Here is a 224-nt window from a genome sequence, read left to right as displayed (position 1 = left end):
ACATTTACCAGCTTGCCCGCCCTCTAAATGCCTCAGTTCCTAACATGGAAAGCTACTAAGCTAGGGGGTCTCTGGTAATAGGAGAGAGGTTTGGCAGCTGTGCAGATGAGAGTGAGACAGTGACTTGTACAGATACACGAATATGTAATGCTCCTCCTCCTGATCCCAGCTGCTTGGTTACTCTGATCCTGAATGTAATGAGAGCAGTTTCCGGAAGTAGCCCC

The sequence above is a fragment of the Hyperolius riggenbachi genome, chromosome 4 (genome assembly GCF_040937935.1).
Source record: "Hyperolius riggenbachi isolate aHypRig1 chromosome 4, aHypRig1.pri, whole genome shotgun sequence".
In the NCBI taxonomy this organism is placed as follows: Eukaryota; Metazoa; Chordata; class Amphibia; order Anura; family Hyperoliidae; genus Hyperolius; species Hyperolius riggenbachi.
This window is presented reverse-complemented; position numbering follows the sequence as displayed.